Source organism: Callorhinus ursinus, unplaced genomic scaffold, assembly GCF_003265705.2.
Source record: "Callorhinus ursinus isolate GAN/ISIS: 27379988/994484 unplaced genomic scaffold, GSC_fseal_2.0 scaffold39, whole genome shotgun sequence".
Classification (NCBI taxonomy): Eukaryota; Metazoa; Chordata; class Mammalia; order Carnivora; family Otariidae; genus Callorhinus; species Callorhinus ursinus.
This window is the reverse complement of record NW_027397101.1, coordinates 14,523,481-14,530,863: the sequence shown is the minus strand read 5'-3', so window position 1 is coordinate 14,530,863 and position 7,383 is coordinate 14,523,481. Positions and strand designations below refer to the sequence as shown.

Here is a 7,383-nt window from a genome sequence, read left to right as displayed (position 1 = left end):
GAAAAATCTTAAAAACAGCAAGAAAGAAGTGATTTGTTATGTGGAAATAATCTTTATTAATATCAACAGCAAATTTCTCTTCAGACAATGTGAACAGTGTGAAGGCAGGGGTTTGGTGATATATTTAAGGTGCTGAAATGAATAATGACTGATAACCAGTATGTCTATATATGACAAAATTCTTCAAAAATCAAGGAAAAATTGAGATGTTATTATTAAAAAAAAAAAAAAGACCTAGTCACTAGTGGACCTACCCAACAAGAAAAGTTAAAGGGAGTCGTCTAGGCTAAAATAAAAGGATACTATGTGGCAATTAGAATGTATAAAAAGAAATAAAGAGCAGGAAAATGTAACTATGCAGCTAAAAATAAAAGCTAATTGTACTGCCACTTTGATTTTAGAACTCCTTTGTTTTATCCATATACAATTTAAAAGATAAATATAAATATACATGTTAATGGGCACAAAAAGGACAAAAATTTATTTTTTGACAAAAAAAGGGAACAGAGCTGTAAAGAAGCTTAGTTTTTGTACACTAAATGCAGTTAAGGTGATATTAGTTCAAACTTGATAGCTATAAAATTAAGTTACTAATTGTAATCTCCAGGGTAGCCACTAAAACCAAAACCAAAAACAAACAAACACAAACAAACACAAACAAACAAACAAACAGAAAAAGCAATCAGAAGGGAATTAAAATGGTACATTAGAAAATAGCAATTAATCATAAAAGAAGGTAGTGATGGAGGAATTAAGAAAAAAATAATATATAGAAAAAACAAAATGGCAGAGGTAATTCCTTTCTTATCAATAATTGCTTAATATAAGTAGAGTAAGCCCTTCAATCAAAAGGCAGAGATTGGAAGAATTGAGGTGAGGATCCAACCATATGCTGTTTAAAAGAGACTGACTTGATTATGACATAAGAAGTTTAAAAAGATAGAAAAATATATTCCATGCAAATAATACAAAATGAGAGCTAGGTGGCTATAACATTATCAGAGAACTAGACTTTAAAATATTGTATTAGGAGGCAAAGATGAGCATTATACATTGTTATAAAGGGTCAGTCAAGAAGCTATATTATAAATGTGTGCACACAAGAAAAGAACAGAGCTCCCAAAATATATAAAGCAAAACATGCCAGAATTGAAGGGAGAAATAGTTCTACACTAATAGTTTGACACTTTAATACCACACTTTTCAATAATGGATAGAACAGCTAGACAGAAGGTTAATAAGGATATGCAAAAACTTAACAAACTATAAACCAATTAGACCTAACAGACCTATAGAACACTCCACTTGACATCAGCAGGATATACGTTCTTCTCAGATGCACATAAAATAATATCAGTGGTAGACCATAATGTAAATCTCAATAAATTTAAAAATATTGAAACCAAAGTATCTTTGCCACAATGAGATCACATTTGGAATAATAACAGAACAAAAATGAAAAATTAACAAATATGTGGAAATTAAACATCATTCAATGTGCCAAAGAAGAAATTATAGCGGAATGATGTCAGCAAGATCGTTGATTAGGAGTTCCAGCCCTCAGCCTCTCCTCTCACAAAAATGAATGTAACACTTAGAGAACTCCACATTAAAATTAAGAAGCCGCAGCAACCCAGTGGGGCACAAAAACCGAGGATGGCTGCATTAAAAAAAATAAAACAATAAAAAAAAAAACAGTTTTTTACATCTGTCATCCCATTCACTACCCCAAAATAGCTCAGCTCTAAGAGAGATAGCTTCAACTATGACTTTCCTCATGGAAAAAAATACAGAAGGAGAACCCCTGCCATTTTTGCCCACACTGACCACAGCAGACAGAACTGCCCAGAGTCTCTACTGCTACATTTTTCAGAACAGGAGCACCTGTTCTGAAACCCCTTTCCCTTTAAGACCCTACTGCTAATAGGAATCCTTCAAGCATGATGTTATGAAAGGGGAGAAAATGAGGAGAGAAGGACACTGACATCCATCAGCACTAAAGAACCCAGAAGTCCTGCTACCACTGTAGACACCTACAGCCTTAGTAAACAAGAACCCCTGAAATATTTACTGACACTGACCTCAGTGATAAAGCTGTCCAGAATCCATGCAATTATGCATTCCTGCAAGTGGAGCTGCTGCACACCACACAACCAGTACTCTTGGACCAACCCAGAGTCAGTCCATAAGTTCTGTATGAGACAAGTACTTATTCACATAAGCAGAAATTAATTCAAAGATACAAGTAGCATAAAAAACAAGGAAATATGACATGACCAAAGGAGCACAATAAATTTCTAGTAACTGACACCAAATAAATGGAGAGCTACAAATTATCTTACAAATATTTCAAAATAAAGATTTTAAAGAAGCTAAGCAAGATTGATAGACAATTCAATGAAATTAGAAAAGTAAACCATAAACAAAAAGAAAAATTCAACAAATACATAGAAATAATTGTAAAAAGAGAAATTCTAGAGATGAATTATACAATGAATGAAATGAAAAGTGTTATGTAGAACTTCAGCAGCATACATGGTCAACCAGGGAAGAAAGAATCTGAACTCAGATCATGTGAAATTATCCACTTAGAGGTGAAAACAGAAAAAAAAAGAATGAAAAAGTGAAGAAAGCCTACATCAATATTAGGACATTCTTAGGTGAAATAATATTCACATCACAAGAATTCCAGTTGAAGAAGAGAAAGAGGGAAAGGGACAGGAAGCTTATTTAATTGAATGATGGCTAAAAATTTACCGATCTTGAAAGTGCAAGGAACTCCAAATTCAGGCAGTTCATGAAACTCCAAAGAGGATCAGTCTAAAAAGAAAACACAAGGATACATTATACTACTATTGTCAAAGGGCACAGACAAAAAAAAGCAAAACAGAAAATAACAAGTCTTGGCAGGGAGAAATTGGAACCCTCATACATTGCTATGGAAATCATTTTTGTAACTTTCTAATAATTAAACAAGAAAATTACCATCAGATCCAACAGTTCCACTCTTATATATCTAAAATATTTTTTTATTTTATTTTTTAAAGAATTTATTTATTAAAAAATTATTTCTTTATTAGAGAGAAAGAGCACAAGCAGGGAGAGTGGCAGGGGGGAAAGGGAGAAGCAGGCTCCCCACTGATCAGGGAGCCAGACACGGAGCTCGATCCCAGGACCCTGGGATCATGACCTGACCCAAAGGCAAAGGCCTAACTCACTGAGCCACCCAGGCGCCCCTAAAATATTTTTTTTAAACATATTTAAACAAAACCTTTAATGTAAATGTTTATAGCACCATTAATCACAATAGAAAAATATGGAAAACACCAAAATGTCCATCAACTGATAAATGGAAAAATATAGGTTTATAATGGGATAACATTCAGCCATTAAAAAATGAAATACAGATGCACACTACACTGAGTGAATCTTGAAACCTTTGTGCTAAATGAAAGAAGCCAGATGCAAAAACTCACATATTTTATGATACCATTTATATGAAATATGCAGAATAGGTAAATTCCTAGAGACCTGAAAGCAGATTAGTGGTTTCCAGGGACTGGGTGAAGAAAGAATGGACAGTGTCTGCTTGATAGGTAAGGAGTTTCATTGAGGGTAGTGAGAACATCTTGGAACTAGATAGAGGTGATCATTGTATAACATGGTGAATGCAGTAAATGGCATAGAATTCTACATTTAAAAACGGTTGACTTTATGTTATTTAAATTTCAACTCAATCAAAAAAGAGACAGACACAGCACGGGGGGGGCGGAGCAAGATGGCGGAGGAGTAGGAGACCTAGATTTCGTCTGGTCTCAGGAATTCAGCTGAATAGGGATCAAACCATTCTGAACACCTACGAACTCAACAGGAGACCGAAGAAGAGAGTAGCAACAACTCTCTGAACAGAAAAGTGACCACTTTCTGGAAGGTAGGACGTGCGGAGAAGTGAATCCGAGGCGATATTCGGGAGGATAGACGGCGGGGGAGGGGCCTCCGCCGGCCGCTTCTGGCAAGTGCTAGAGCCGCGGAGCACAAAATCGGACCTTTTAGAAGTTGGCTCCGTGGAGGGACGTCGCTGCAGTGGCTAAGCGGGGGGTGGAATCCTCCCGGGACAGTGTGGTCTCAGGACCCTCGGGGTCACAGAGAGACCGGGGGTGCCTGAGTGCGCCAGAGCTCCCAGGTATCGGAGCGGGGAAGCCGGCTGCAGAGACGGAGCAGAGTCGCGGGCTCTCAGCTCGGGGTTGCCATAAACTGTGATCTGCGGCCCAGTCGGGGCACGGCTCCTCCAGCAGGGACCCAACAAGCGGCAGATCCGGGGAGACTCCCCTTCCTTCCCGGGGAGGAGCGGTGCGGGAACGCACTGCAGGGATCTGCTGGGTTTGGAGACTCTGCGCGGGGTCGGGTACCAGAGATAGCAACGCTCGGTCACAGGCCGGGTGAGCACGGGGCGCGGCCGGAGACCGGGGACACGGAAGTGACTGCTTTTCTCTGGGGGCACACTGAGGAGCGGGGCCCCGAGTTCTCGGCTCCTCCGGGTAGAGATTGGGAGGCCACCATTTCTGCCCTGGTCCTCCAAGGCTGTACGGAGAGCTTGCAGGGAACAAAAGCTCCTGAGAGCAAACCGGAGCAGCTTCCTTAGCCCGGACCGACAAGGGCGGGGCAATTCCGCCTCCGGTAAAGACATTTGGAAACCACAGCAACAGGCCCCTCCCCCAGAAGATCAGCACAAACAGCCAGCAAGCCAAGACCAAGTCGATCGATCAAGGAGAACGGGAGAACTCCAGCGCTAGGGGAATACTGCACATAGATTCATGGCTTTTTTTTTTTTTTTTTTTTTTTTTTTACCATGATTCATTATTTCATCAACGTTAATTTTTGTTGACTGTTTTTTTTTATTTTTCTTTTTCCCTTTTTTTAACCAACATCTTATCAATCCCTTTTTAAAAAAAAAAACATTTTTCATTTTTCATTTTTAGAGTCATATTTTATCCCTTCATAGTAGTTACACTTATTTTTGGCATATATATATAAGTTGTTCTCTCTTTAAAATTTTGAGGTACAGTTTCTTCTAACAGATCAAAATATACCCTAAATCCCTAGTGTATGGCTTTGTTCTAGTCTCCTGCCTGATCACATTCTCTCCCTTTTTCCTTTTTTTTTCTTTTCTTAAATCTTCTTTCTTTTTTCAAACAACTTATCTTACCAAGTCCTTTTATAAAACCTTTTATAATTTTCATCTTTACAGTCATCTTCCATCCCTTCATTGTATCAACCCTTATTTTGTACATATATGTCTTTCTTCCTTTAAAATTTTAGGAGGCACTTTTTTCTAACAGACCAAAATACGCCCAAAATCTAGTGTGTGGCACTGATCTATGCACTAGCCTGATCATATTCGATCATATTCTGCTATTTTTGTATTGTTTTGTTTTTGTTTTTATCTTTTTTTTTTTCTTTTTTCTCTTTCTTTTTTCTTTCTTTCCCTTTCTTTTCCCCTGGTTTCAGGTCTTTTCTGATTTGTATACAGTATATTTGCTGGGGACGTTGTAAACCTGTTAGCATTTCGTTCTGTCATTCATCTATTCTCCTCTGGACAAAATGACAAGACGAAAGAAATCACCTCAGCAAAAAGAACAAGAGGTAGTACCGTCAGCCAGGGACCTACTCAATACAGACATTAGTATGATGTCGGACCTAGAGTTCAGAATCATGACTTTAAAGATACTAGCTGGGCTTGAAAAAAGCGTGGAAGTTATTAGAGAAACCCTTTCTGGAGAAATAAAAGAACTAAAATCTAACCAAATCGAAATCAAAAAGGCTATTGATGAGGTGCAATCAAAAATGGGGGCACTAACTGCTAGGCTAAATGAGGCAGAAGAGAGAATCAGCGATATAGAAGACCAAATGATGGAAAATAAAGAGGCTGAGAAAAAGAGAGAGAAACAACTACAGGATCACGAGGGCAGAATTCGAGAGATAAGTGATACGATAAGACGAAACAACATTAGAATAATTGGGATCCCAGAAGAAGAAGAAGAGAGAGAGAGGGGGGCAGAAGGTATATTGGAGCAAATTATAGCAGAAAACTTCCCTAATGTGAGGAAGGAAACAGGCATTAAAATCCAGGAGGCACAGAGAACCCCTCTCAAAATCAATAAAAATAGGTCAACACCCCGACATCTCATAGTAAAACTTACGAGTCTCAGAGACAAAGAGAAAATCCTGAAAGCAGCTCGGGAGAAGAGATATGTAACCTACAATGGTAGAAACATTAGATTGGCAACAGACCTATCCACAGAGACGTGGCAGGCCAGAAAGGACTGGCAAGATATCTTCAGAGCACTAAACAAGAAAAATATGCAGCCAAGAATACTATATCCAGCTAGGCTATCACTGAAAATAGAAGGAGAGATAAAAAGCTTCCAGAACAAACAAAAACTAAAGGAATTTGCAAACACGAAACCAGCCCTCCAAGAAATATTGAGAGGGGTCCTCTAAGCAAAGAGAGAACCTAAAAGCAGCAAAGAGCAGAAACGAACACAGACAACAGACAGTTAACAGTCACCTTACAGGTAATACAATGGCACTAAATTCATACCTTTCAATAGTTACCCTGAATGTAAATGGGCTCAATGCCCCAATCAAAAGACACAGGCTATCAGATTGGATTAAAAAACAAGACCCATCAATATGCTGTCTGCAAGAGACTCATTTTAGACGCAAAGACACCCCCAGATTGAAAGTGAGGGGGTGGAAAACCATTTACCATGCTAATGGACACCAAAAGAAAGCTGGGGTGGCAATCCTTATATCAGACAAACTAGATTTTAAAACAAAGACTGTAATAAGAGATGAGGAAGGACACTATATCCTACTTAAAGGGTCTATCCAACAAGAAGATCTAACAATTGTAAATATCTATGCCCCGAACATGGGAGCAGCCAATTATATAAGGCAATTAATAACAAAAGCAAAGAAACACATTGACAACAATACAATAATAGTGGGGGACTTTAACACCCCCCTGACTGAAATGGACAGATCATCTAAGCAAAAGATCAACAAGGAAATAAAGACTTTAAATGACACACTGGACCAAATGGACTTCACAGACATATTCAGAACATTCCATCCCAAAGCAACGGAATACACATTCTTCTCTAGTGCCCATGGAACATTCTCCAGAACTGATCACATCCTAGGTCACAAATCAGGTCTCAATCGGTACCAAAAGATTGGGATCATTCCCTGCATATTTTCAGACCACAATGCTTTGAAACTAGAACTCAACCACAAGAGGAAAGTCGGAAAGAACTCAAATACATGGAGGCTAAAGAGCATCCTACTAAAGAATGAATGGGTCAACCAAGAAATTAAAGA

The 7,383-nt window shown here is 38.5% G+C and overlaps 1 long non-coding RNA gene across 1 annotated transcript in view; it reads right to left on the bottom strand.

The window, feature by feature from the left end:
- Positions 1 to 4,779: 4,779 nt before the first annotated feature.
- The window catches only part of LOC141370585 (uncharacterized), a 14,896-nt gene continuing 12,292 nt past the window's right edge, over positions 4,780 to 7,383 (bottom strand). Inside the window, exon 2 of the long non-coding RNA XR_012374750.1 lies at positions 4,780 to 4,885. This is a non-coding gene — a long non-coding RNA (uncharacterized lncRNA). The remainder of the gene's footprint in view (positions 4,886 to 7,383) is intronic.